This window comes from Cyclopterus lumpus, chromosome 6 (assembly GCF_009769545.1).
Source record: "Cyclopterus lumpus isolate fCycLum1 chromosome 6, fCycLum1.pri, whole genome shotgun sequence".
Classification (NCBI taxonomy): domain Eukaryota; kingdom Metazoa; phylum Chordata; class Actinopteri; order Perciformes; family Cyclopteridae; genus Cyclopterus; species Cyclopterus lumpus.
The window spans coordinates 3,460,967-3,471,842 of record NC_046971.1 but is presented as its reverse complement, the minus strand read 5'-3'; the positions used below and the strand labels follow the sequence as shown (position 1 = coordinate 3,471,842).

At 45.7% G+C, this 10,876-nt stretch overlaps 1 long non-coding RNA gene across 1 annotated transcript; it reads left to right on the top strand.

Annotated features, from left to right (window-relative positions):
* The first annotated feature begins 9,258 nt into the window (after positions 1-9,258).
* Positions 9,259-10,073, top strand: LOC117732673. The gene is made up of 3 exons (XR_004609618.1): positions 9,259-9,531; positions 9,610-9,683; positions 9,763-10,073. It is a non-coding gene; the product is annotated as an uncharacterized LOC117732673 (long non-coding RNA).
* Positions 10,074-10,876: the final 803 nt, after the last annotated feature.

The following is a 10,876-nucleotide window of genomic DNA, read 5'->3' as shown; positions in this document are numbered from 1 at the left end:
TAAACTTCTGAGCCACCACATATAGTATAAATTATAATTGAATTAGTGCTTATAATTAACTAATAAAGGCGAATATTGTTTTTTTTTATCATTAATACAGTTGAATTACGTGTAATCATTTACTGAAAGGTCTTGTATTATTGTAAAACAGTGTGTATTCCATGTGTGTGTTAACAGTTTCCCGATTGTTTATTCTATTCACCTGTTCTTAGCCACGCCCCCTGCTTCCATGTGTGTTTCCTGATTGTTTATTCCATTCACCTGTTCTTAGCCACGCCCCTGATTCCCATGTGTGTGTCTTCTGATTGGTTATTCCCTTCACCTGTTGTCAGCCACGCCCCCTGCTTCCCATGTGTTTCCTGATTGTTTATTCCCTCCACCTGTTCTCAGCCACACCCCCTGCTTCCCATGTGTTTCCTTATTGTGTATTCCCTTCACCTGTTCTTAGCCACGCCCCCTGCTTCCCATGTGTGTTTCCTTATTGTGTATTCCCTCCACCTGTTCTCAGCCACGCCCCCTGCTTCCCATGTGTTTCCTTAATGTTTATTCCCTTCACCTGTTCTTAGCCACGCCCCCTGCTTCCCATGTGTGTTTCCTTATTGTGTATTCCCTTCACCTGTTCTTAGCCACGCCCCCTGCTTCCCATGTGTGTGTTTCCTTATTGGTTATTCCCTTCACCTGTTCTCAGTCACGCCCCCTGCTTCCCATGTGTTTCCTTATTGTTTATTCCCTTCACCTGTTCTCAGCCACGCCCCCTGCTTCCCATGTGTTTCCTGATTGTTTATTCCCTACACCTGTTCTCAGCCACGCCCCCTGCTTCCCATGTGTTTCCTGATTGTTTATTCCCTTCACCTGTTCTCAGCCACGCCCCCTGCTTCCCATGTGTTTCCTTATTGTTTATTCCCTTCACCTGTTCTTAGCCACGCCCCCTGCTTCCCATGTGTGTGTTTCCTTATTGTGTATTCCCTTCACCTGTTCTTAGCCACGCCCCCTGCTTCCCATGTGTGTGTTTCCTTATTGTTTATTCCCTTCACCTGTTCTCAGCCACGCCCCCTGCTTCCCATGTGTTTCCTGATTGTTTATTCCCTACACCTGTGGTTACCCTCTCATATATACTCCCCTGCTTCCCCTTATCACCTGTCTCCAAGTGTTTTTTTTCTTCTATTTAGGCTGTCAAATATGTGTGTTGTCCGTGACTTAAAAAAAGTAGATCCTACATCTTAAATGTGAATTTGAAATGCGTATTTTTGGAAAGCAGCCGAGCACCAGAAGACTAATATGTTGTAGTTTGTACACAAAGAGACTAAGAGTGAACAAATAACTTGAGAGTTACGCCACTATCTTTACTTTTCTTTATATTTCTTTACACGGGGCGACTGAGGCACTTCCGATGCTTGTCGATGTGTCCTCGGGTAAGAACCGGAACTTTACCAAAATGTCCTGCCGGGGTGCGAATGTGTGACACAAAAGCACATTGAGTTGTCGGAAGACTATAAGTCAATATACATGTAAAAATATATTCACCATAGCAGCAGCTGTAATCAGAATGTGAACAGAACAGCTAATATATTAAATCTGGCTAAAATTCAGAATGTGAAATACAGCTAATAATAAATGCAGCTAATATTAAATAACTCATATTTAGAATGTGAACTACAGCTAATATCTAGCTAATATTCAGAATGTTAAATACAGCACCTTTTTAATCCAGATAAACTCTTTTTTTGATCCACAATGGAAAGCCTGGCCTGACCCTTGACTATTTCCACGCATCCTGAGGAATCAGACGAGCTCTGGATATGTGAAACAAACACTATGCACTGTACACACACACACACACACACACTATGAATGTTTAATAATCACCGTCCCAAATGGGAAGTCGTTTTTACCGCTAAAGGAATTAGAAATCAATCCACTCCTCTCGTCACGGCGTATTTAGACTCTCCGTGAGAGCGGAAGCCATTGAGAAAAAGGCTCCGCTGCTCTGGGAGCAGCTGAGCGCCGACGCTTTTATCAGCTCGCTAGTTGGAAAATGTACATTTGGTGGAAGTAATCAAGAGCTCACATGTCCCCGATGTGGATCCAGACAAACGGACCAGATTGCTCGAGACCCTAGGCTAGGGAAACCAATGTCTTTGTATGGAAGGTAATATTTGATCACATTGCAAGAGATAAATATCACACAGAGAAAATACTGGCAGATTGTCCCTCCATCATTTTGAAGTTATAAGAAGATTTTAGACAACATCCTTCTTTCTAAATTCATGTTTGTCTTATGTAGAGCCAAAAAGAAGTCTGTACCACGGTTCAGCTTTTTGGATTGAAGAGACCCCGAGAAGAAGAAACTACACAACGGTGTCTGGCGCCATGCAACGCTGGAACCGTTCTCAAAGGAGACGCAACAATTTACGATTGTTGGCTTCAGAAACGCCGCCTGCTGTGAGCCTGAATCTGAGCCAACCGTTAGATGTTTCGGCCGCCCCTTTTGATTTCCCTATTCATCCCGTTCTTCACTTGGCTACCTAATACATCACCGCCACAAAGAGGCCCCCCTTGTGTCGCTGAATAGTGTCGCAGTACGTCGTTCCTACTAACGTGCAACGTTGTCGTTTCGTGTCCGTTTTCAAGAGAACGCGATTTGCACATCTCCGTACTTGGGGATATTTTATCCTCCCCTTGTCTTTTTAAGTGCAGCTAAGAAACAGTTCCCCCCCCCGCCCAATAAGTTGCTGCTGAGTCTTTTACATCGAGCCTCTGAAGGGATTCGACATGGACCTCCCTTTCAGTGAAAAGAGTCTTTGTACCTTCGGCCTCTCACGGTTCACGACGACGACGTCCACGTGATGGAAACCAAAGAGGTGAGGGCACTCCCATCCAAAATCAAGCACGCCTCTGGTTTGGTTTTGTTAGCTTTGTTAAGACCAGATACTGTGTACGTGTACAGTACATTCAAAACAAAATAAATCTGTCCGATACAAAAGAAAAAAGCATTTTAGAGGAACCGCAGTACGACTCTTAGTGTGAGGAGTTGCAACACACTATGCTACCAACCACTTCAATCAGACGGATACCGTGGACGGTGACTAATAAAACATGTTAGTAGATGTCCATCCAACATAATCGATCCGAGCCTCATTTCCAGGCTCTGATGAAGCGTGGGGCCCTTGTGACGGTGTGACGCTTGCGAGCCGAAGGAGCATCTCTGGACCCGTGTGCGAGCAACTGATCGGCGTGAGGGCTGCCGTCCTCCTCCGAGAGACCCACACTAACCTCTACGGACGGATTGGGGGAGTCACGCAATGTTTCCGAGGAGCGCGACTAAGTCGTGAGGAGAAGGTCAGGGGCGAATGTTGTGTGCACAAAGCCAGAGGGTGTGCCGAGAGTCCAGTCCTCGTAATGCAAAGTCAATGAGCTCAATATCTCCAGCGGCCAGTCGATCGGCTTCTTGCACAAGTATTTATGTTTAAGCCAAAAGGCTTTCAAGTCCAAGTAAAATCGTAATCATTTGATGTTAAAGTCTCTTTATTTGATTTCAAAGCCATGTGACTCAAGTCCACATTTATGGAATAAATGGGCTGTACTTTGGACAGCGCTTTTCTAGTCTTGGGACCAATTGAAGCGCTTTAACACTACATGACATCATTCACACCCATTCATACACTGGTGGTTAGGGGCTAAGGTTCCACGTGCACATGAGCAGTAACTAACATTCACACACCATAGTCACCGCCGCGGGAGCAATTTTGGGGGTTAAGTGTCTCGACACAGGCTGGCGGAGCCGAGGATCGAACCGCCGATCCTCTTGATTGAAGGCGGACCCTGCTCGCCACTGAGCGGCAGTCGCCCCATGTATAGAATTTTGCTACGACAATGTTTTGATCTTGAGAATAAGTATTTGCGGATTTAGGACGGTATATTTTACCTACGCCAATATTAAAGCGATTTTAAACTGAATGATATGAGCCTGTTAATAAGCACTAGTGACGTTTACAATTTTTTTTATTTGAGGTCCTAAAAAAAAAAAATCAACTCCGTTGTCAGAGGTACCTTCCCATGACATTCCTGCCTGTTCACAATGTTGAGACTTTAGTTCACCCTTCAAAATGCATCAGCGAGACTCCTCACCAGGACCAGGAAGAGAGACCACATCTCCCCGTCCTGTCCTGGCCTCTCCTCACTCTCTCCTTTTTATTAGTTTTTAAAGCACTGCCTGGCACCAGGTAACCCCTCACCTGCTCATCCCGTATTCCACCTCCCGACCCCTCAGATCTGGGAACCAATTGCTGCTCTCCATCCTAAGGATGACAGAGCATTTTAAGTGGTTGGTCCTAAGTGTGCCACTAAAAAGATGTGATCTTCCGACTCCATTGAGACACTCTGGCTTGTACTCATTTTTTTCTTTGTCTTGTGTAATACTGTTGTTATATCGATATACTCTGTGCTATGTTCTGTCTTTGTTAAGTCTACATTTTTATTTAATAGCACTTCATTAATGTTTGTTGTTTCTAAACGTGCTCTATAAAAAAAAAAAAACGTGAATTGACAAACGTAGAACTTTTTATCCACTTTGGGGGTTAGAGGCCGACTACACAATCTCAACATTGCTTTTAGTATTTCCTGACATAGGCATTAAAATGCCACAAACATGTGCATTTACATTCTTATATTTCCTTAATCATGCACTGACATTAGTGAGAGGCTACCAGAGAGCTGCTAGTCCATGGACACGTGGCTCATGACTGGAGTTCTCTCCACGTACAAAGGGGTCAATAATGGATGGAAAATTGACGTGCTATCGTGACGTCAATGAGGCGTATTGTAGCCTCTATTGTTCACTGTCTGAGTTTTATACTACAAAGAACAGAGGGTTTTTCAATGGGGAAAACAGAACCGCATCTTGTAACTAAAGGACTACGCAATCGGACGTAGACTAGACTGATCAAATCAGTCCTTTCCTGTGTGTGTGTGTGACACACGAGCCGACACATTATGATCCGGTCTTGGAATGGTGGGCCCACTTCCACCACGATCCTCCTCAGGTGTGTGCCGGCAGCACAGGAGGTCCTTTTTTAAAAAAATAGTCAGATTCATTGTTTATTTGTGAACTAATTAAATTGGAATGTGTCATATTTCCACACTTGACGTTTTTCATTGTTTTATTAAAGCAATAGCTCACTTCCGCCCCTTAAAAAAACGTTGTGAATATTTGTCAGTTAAGGGCCGAGCAGGCAAACAAAGCAGTCGTTGTGTTCACGTTGTATCCAGCAGCCAAAATCAGTCTCCAAAACGATTTGGCTTCACGCTGCATTGTTGAATTTAACTGATTTTCTTTTCTGCAGGAATGTCTTATTTCCCAGAGAAAAAAAAGCCCACTTTTAAAAGGCCGTGAACTCTCTTGTCCACAAGATGGCGGCACATCCAAAGCCAGGATAGCAACAGCTCTGTCTGCTTAACTCCCCTTTTTCCACGAGCGTTTCATAATCTCCTTGCTACCTTCTCCGGGTGACGAGCATCACGATTGCACAACTAACTATGACGAGCTCCAAAATCCACCAAATGGCAGCAAGAAAGTGACGGAAATCTGAAACCATTGAGTCTTTGGAGAGGAGCCAGAAAGTGGTCGGACGCAGGGTCGGGATCTAAAGCTAACGCAACGCTATTATAGGCCAGTGCCCGTTTGAGGGGCGGGACTTGGCGATGGGTAAACTGGTCGATTCCCAGTGTTTGATCCCTTGTGAACTTGAAGACAGATGTGTGACCTCGGTGCGAGGGTTATTGAGGACATAATATTCAGTCGGCCATATTTGTTGGCTTTAACTCTGATCCAGAAATCTCCATTTGAGCATCTCTTACATCCACCAAACTTTACACTTTCTTTCATAAATATATTCTCAAGGTTTTTACTGAGGAGTTTGTTCAGATGTCATTCACAGCCTCATTTATAAAACATTTACTTTTACAAAAAACATTGGAGGAAATCTTTTTATGGTTGTTGATTGTGTTTTATGAAGTGATGCAAAGATATAATCCAAAGCTCTTTATAAATGAATCCAGAATTTTTAACCTGGCTTTAGCCAACGTTCAGATTTCTGTTCTGGGCATTGGAGCGGCACCTGGTGGACATCAGAGGAACTGCACGCAGAACATCCTGCAGCCTTCACCTCAGAACAAGAAGTAGTCGATCAGATTTCTCTCCCAATGGACTCACATTAAAAATGTCTTCTTTAAGTTAGGGTTAGGGTTACAAGGCGATGACGGCACATGAAAGCTAGTCTGTAAAAATTGATTTTAAGAAGTGATTTAAAAGAGAGCTCTCATTCTGCAGCCGAAGGGGTCCTGATGGCAAAAGCAGGGTCACCTTTTTTTAGTTTTTAGCCTCGATTTGGAGCAGCCACAAGGGGGGCTCTCAGGCACAAGGGGTCAATATGTCCTCTATACTGTAGATTCAGACGTGCTTTAAAAATAATCAGTAAAATCTCAATAAATTTTAAAATCTGACAGGGAGCCAATGGAGAGACGCCAGGATTTGGGATGATGTCGTTCTGAACTCGTTGGCCGTCACACTACATGTCCAATATTTTTACATTGCAATGACTCCGAGTGAAAAAACAGATCTAAAAAAAACAAACTAATGTAAACTAATGTATGATAATCAGTAAGGTTATGTTTAGGCTTTACATGCAAATTATTAGAGGCCTTAAATGTCGGCCATAAAATGCATTTATCAGCTGTTTTTCACATTTGCTGAAAATTCACAAAACTGGCGTGTTAAAGAAAAGGAGAACAAGATGGAAGCAACATTTTAAGAGCGCTAACTGTTGAGAGTGTGTGTGTGTGTGTGTGTGGGTTCACCTTCCTCCATTGGCTCTCCATTAACACTGAGAACCACTAAAGAGAGCAATGGGTTGACTAATGGAACACCAGCGACAAAAGGAAGCGCACACACAAGGAAACGCATACATGCACACACCCACACACAAAAGGACACACACACACACACACACACACGAGCAACCTCAGTAGCAATAGCCACACACAAACACATAAGTGCACACTCAGCTATACAGGTTCAAACAAACACGCCTTCATGTACACTCACACCAACTGTAGGCTTGCTTCCTCACACACACACTTCCTGACCCATAGTTATACGCTGTGTGTGTGTGTGTGTGTGTGTGTGTGTGACTACGCGCTGGTCAACACACACGCCTCGGGCCTCCACTGACCCAGTGTGCACTGATGTTTTGGGGCGTTTTAATTTCAGCAGGCATGAAAATGGACAATGATGACGGCTGTAAAATAATACATTGTGTCCTCAACTCTCTGAACGTGGTCAACAACACACGATTATATAAGTTCTCAATTTATTCATTTCTTTACAATATTTTACATAAACATAACTTATCATCTTAGTCCCTTTCCCTCTATACTACAGTGTGTGACCCCAGAAAGGGGGGGGGGGGGGGGGGGGGGGGGGGGGACACGTTGGAAAGCAGGTTATTGTCTCAAACATTGTTTTCACATCTCAGAAGGAAAAGTCCAACTGTGCAGCGTGCCGATGGGAAATATCACCCGTCCTCAGGTTGCTTTAATTCTTTCTACACGGCACTAGAATTCCCTTTTTTGTGTCCAATCCGTTGCTTCTTCGCGTACATCGCCCTCTCCTTCTGCTCCATCTCTTCTTTCGCCCTCCATCTCGCCTTTTTCTCTATTCTCTCCGTCAAAGCCAGTTCTTCTGAATGGGTTTTACAGTTCCTCCGATGACGGCATGCCTCCCGCGCTCTAGTCTCTCTCTCTCTCTCTCTCCCTTCCCCCTCTTTCATCCAGCTGCTGTTTTCCTGAATGGGCACTGAAATCCATCCCATGACCTCACCGTTGGCTCAGCTGTGCACCCCCCCCCCCCCTCCCTCCCCCTCCAAACTTGAGAGATGGAGCGATGATGACACGGGCGGCGGTGCTGAAGAAGATGATGATGATGATGATGATGATGATGGAAAGGGGTATTTGAGGATGAAGCCACTGCTGTTGCCGTTTTATATAAAAGCAACCAGAAACATCCGGTGCTCTGCAGACACGGCGGCGCGTGCTCGCGGCGGCGTCACGCGCCGCATCCGTCGCTTCAGGATTACAGCACTTAATCTGCACGGCAACAGCCCCCGTGCTGCTGCAGCAGGAGAGAGAGAATTAAGAATGGCTGCTTATTCATTCATAATTTCCTCCTCATTCAGATCGGCCCGGCTCAACCGGCGTCACTCGATTTTAGGGCCGAAGACATTAAACGTTTTAACATCTGGGAGTTATCACACCTCTGGAGGCTCGCAGCTACATTAGCCGCGACTGGATTAAACACGCCTGCAACTGACCGACCCAGATGGGGGGGTGGAGGGGGGGTCGAGTTGCATCCCTTATTTTAAGGCAATGGCCTACTTGTGTTTGTACCTGAGCTATTTGACCCCCTTATCTGACGGTTTAATGACTGTTTGCTATTACCCAATGTTTTAAGAATGTGTTGCTGACTGTTAGGCTGCATGTGTGCGAAGGGGCGCCATCTTGCCAGATCTCAGGTGTGTGTGGTTCCCGGCAGGACGGTCCAGTGAACCAGAAGTGGTCTAACGGCTTCAGCCTCCTGCGAAAGGGGTGGAGATCCCCTCTGAGCTCCGGTCGGGTGGGAGGCTTGGATGTGGGGATGAAGTCCAGTATCTCCCAGCTGTGTAGGCGTGAAGGAGAGAACGGAGCAAAGGTTCGTGATGTTGGATGTGAGGGGAGATGTGCGGTCACATGCCTCCCCATTACAAATTTAACGTCTGGGCGTCCAGTGTATGTTGTCCCTAGTGTTGACCTGGAAAAAGAAACGGGTTGATGAAGTGGGTTCATGGAGTGGGGGATAATCCAGGGGAGAGTCGAGAAGGGGAAGCCACCTCCTCCGTCGGCGGGCTCCTGGTGGTGATGTAGGAGGTGAGCTTCCTCCCATATCTCGATTTCCCCCACTGGATCGCCTTTTCAAAGAGGATTTGACTGAAGTGTGTGTGGGGGGGTGGGGGTTGTTCTCCAGTCCCACAGCAGTTACCGAGTCATAATGTTGGCGGAGGATGTGCATGTTTCATTGAAAGGAGGGCTTTATGAAGGAAGTGAGGCGAGTCACTTGGTGTGTGTGTGTGTGTGTGTGTGTGTGTGTGTGGAGGTTTTGGTCTGTTTATTGCTCCACATGCAGGGTGACACAAAACCAATGTCATCATATCAGTTCAGCCTCGAAAACAAACAACTTCAACAAACAGTTCTGACAGCCGAGGACACTGAACAAAGAGACGGACTTCCCCCAGCTCCGGATCAAGGTGCGCTCTGTACCCGTTTGTAGCCATCGCCCCGTGAACGACCCTCCACTGGAGGTCTGCTGTCCGCTTCTCAACGGGCAGCTTGTACAGAGACCTTCCAGCTGCCTTTCGGGGGAAACCTCTGGACCAAAGAAACCGGTCCACCTCGACTCCTTTTATCCCGGCCAAAGACCGCAACTTCACCACCTTGACACACGTGCGGTAGATGGCTGTTTTTCACGTCTCATCTTGTTCCTGTAATTGCTCAATCTTAAACTTGATGCTGTTTTTCCAGATCCCGGATTCCTTCAAGCCGGGATGTTTGGCTACAAGAGCCTCTGCAGCCTCAGCGATCTCTTTATCACTTTGGTAAGCCTCAAAACCAGAGTAGATGCAAGCTTTTCTAAAATGGCGTGCTTTAGGTCTCTGTTGTTCCATCTCCTTTAAGTTTCAGTTCAACATCAAATGCAAATGTGGGAACAGGAAAAGGACCTGGAGGCCACCTGCTGAGACGCTCTGGAGATCTGAAAGTAGGACAGTAGATGCATTAGAGCTGGAGTCTTGTGAACGTGAGGTGTGCGCAACACCTTTTTGTGGCAATTCCTCAATGTCTGCAAGGTTCCCTTCAAAGTCTGCAAGGTTCCCTTCAAAGTCTGCAAGGTTCATCTTCAAAGTCTGCAAGGTCACCTTCAAAGTCTGGAAGGTTCCCTTCAATGTCTGCAAGGTTACCTTCAAAGTCTGCAAGGTTCATCTTCAAAGTCTGGAAGGTTCCCTTCAAAGTCTGCAAGGTTACCTTCAAAGTCTGCAAGGTTCATCTTCAATGTCTGCAAGGTTCCCTTCAAAGTCTGCAAGGTTCATCTTCAAAGTCTGCAAGGTTCCCTTCAAAGTCTGCAAGGTTCCCTTCAAAGTCTGCAAGGTTCATCTTCAAAGTCTGCAAGGTTCCCTTCAAAGTCTGCAAGGTTCCCTTCAAAGTCTGCAAGGTTCATCTTCAAAGTCTGCAAGGTTCCCTTCAAAGTCTGCAAGGTTCCCTTCAAAGTCTGCAAGGTTCATCTTCAAAGTCTGCAAGGTTCCCTTCAATGTCTGCAAGGTTACCTTCAAAGTCTGCAAGGTTCATCTTCAATGTCTGCAAGGTTCATCTTCAAAGTCTGCAAGGTTCCCTTCAAAGTCTGCAAGGTTCCCTTCAAAGTCTGCAAGGTTCATCTTCAAAGTCTGCAAGGTTCCCTTCAAAGTCTGCAAGGTTCCCTTCAAAGTCTGCAAGGTTCATCTTCAAAGTCTGCAAGGTTCCCTTCAAAGTCTGCAAGGTTCCCTTCAAAGTCTGCAAGGTTCATCTTCAAAGTCTGCAAGGTTCCCTTCAATGTCTGCAAGGTTACCTTCAAAGTCTGCAAGGTTCATCTTCAATGTCTGCAAGGTTCATCTTCAAAGTCTGCAAGGTTCATCTTCAAAGTCTGCAAGGTTCCCTTCAAAGTCTGCAAGGTTCCCTTCAAAGTCTGCAAGGTTCCCTTCAAAGTCTGCAAGGTTCATCTTCAAAGTCTGCAAGGTTCATCTTCAAAGTCTGCAAGGTT